The sequence below is a fragment of the Nothoprocta perdicaria genome, unplaced genomic scaffold (assembly GCF_003342845.1).
Source record: "Nothoprocta perdicaria isolate Ctin4 unplaced genomic scaffold, notPer1 scaffold_734, whole genome shotgun sequence".
Lineage (NCBI taxonomy): Eukaryota > Metazoa > Chordata > Aves > Tinamiformes > Tinamidae > Nothoprocta > Nothoprocta perdicaria.
In genome coordinates this window covers 18,455-20,229 of record NW_020456015.1, presented here as the reverse complement: position 1 = coordinate 20,229, position 1,775 = coordinate 18,455, and positions in this window count along the sequence as shown.

Genomic DNA, 1,775 nt, shown 5'->3' with positions numbered 1-1,775 from the left:
GGTGTGGGCGGGGCCAGGTGCGAGCGGCCGCTCCCGCAGGCGGCGGGCGGGCGGCTGGAGCAGGCGCTGCAGGAGGTGGCGGCGCTGCGGCTGCTCGTGAGCGAGCAGGGCCAGCGCATCGCGCGCCTCGAGGAGCAGCTCAGCCGCCTCGAGAACGGACACGTCTAGGCGCCCCCGCGGCCGCCCCCGCGCGCCCCGCGCCSTTTGGACGGCCGACCAAACCCCCTGCCCCTCTCCCGCGGCAGCTGCCCCTTCGCCCCCACTGCCTTACGGGGCGCTGCCCTGGGCTGCGCCCTGCACATCATGGACCATTCCCCGCGCCCCGCCGCACGGGGCGGCCTTCGAGGATCAAACACTATATGCCCTGCACCCCCCCGTGTCCCTGTGGGGCTCCGGGCTCTTCCCCCCTGCTCTCCTATGGGGCATGCCCCCCTCTGCCCCATGCCTGTGGGACCACGTTCCTCGCCACGGCCCCCGCCGGGTTTCGGGGGGGGGTCCTGGCCCTCCCCTCCTCCTCCTCCTCCTCCCTTCCCCCGCCCTCGCGCAGGGTCAAAGTCTATATTTTCACTCCAAATAAAGGTCTTTATAAGAAAGGCGGTTGCGCAGGGSGGGCCGTGGGTGCCGCACGCCTGGCAGGTGCTGGCCGGGGGGTGCCCGTGGGGCCAGCCGGGGGTTCCCGTGCCCCACAAGGGGGAAACCGGGAGGCGGGGGGCAAGGGGGGCAGGAAGGCGCCCGCTCCCACCGCGGGCAGGAAACGGGCGGCGAGAAGGGCGCCGGGGGGCTGGGAGCCGCGCTGGGGGGCTGCGGCCCGCCGGGTCCCCCATGGCAGGGCATGGGGCCGGGGCCGTGGGGCGCTGCCCTGGCGGGGAGGCGGGCAGCACCCCCCGAGCATCCGCCGGGCGCTGGGCCGGAAGCGCCGGGGGGGCCCCTGTGCGCGCAGCGGCAGCGGCGGCAGCGCCCGCGGCTCCGGCACCTCCCGGCCGGCCATGGTGAGCACCCCACGGAACGGAGCGGGGCGCACGGGCACCCCGCTGGGTTCGCTCTCAGGATGGGGTTGGGGGGTGTGGGCGCCTCCTGCCCCCTAAGGAGCCCTTGGCGGGGGGGAGCGTCTCATGGCTCCAAACTGAGTTCCCATCCTGCTCCCCCCTGCTCCAAGCAGCTCTCGGGAAGGAGCTCTGGGAGACGGGGGGGCTCTCCTGCTGCTATGGGGTGTGCGGGGCTGTTGGGGGGCACTATGGGGCTGTGCAGACTTCAGGGTCTTTGCTATGGGGTCCTGATGCAGGTGTGTGTGGGGGGGACGTGCAGGTTGGCTCTGTGGGAGCAGGCAGAGCCCCGTGAGTGGAGTGGGGGCCCTGGGGGGGCAGGATTGGGGGGCGCAGGGGTGGGAGCGCCTAAAGCACGAGGCAAATGGGGGCAGCCATGCGGGACGCTGCAGCCGCCATGGGGCTGAGCGCTGGCGCTTTGCAGGGGGGGAATGGGCTGGGGCTGGGGCTTGCAGCTGCTGTGCCAGCGTGTTGGGGGCTRTGCAGAGCTGTGGGGCTGCACGGGGATGTAGGGCTGCACGGGGACATGGAGCTGCAGAGAGCTACACAGAGCTGTGCAGGATGTGGGGCTGTGCAGAGCTGTGCAGGATGTGGGGCTGTGCGGAGCTATGCAGAGCTGTGCGGAGCTGTGCAGAGCTGTGGGGCTGCGCGGAGCTGTGGGGCTACGCAGAGCTGTGGGGCTACGCAGAGCTGTGGGGCTGCGCGGAGCTGTGCAGAGCTGTGGGGCTGCGC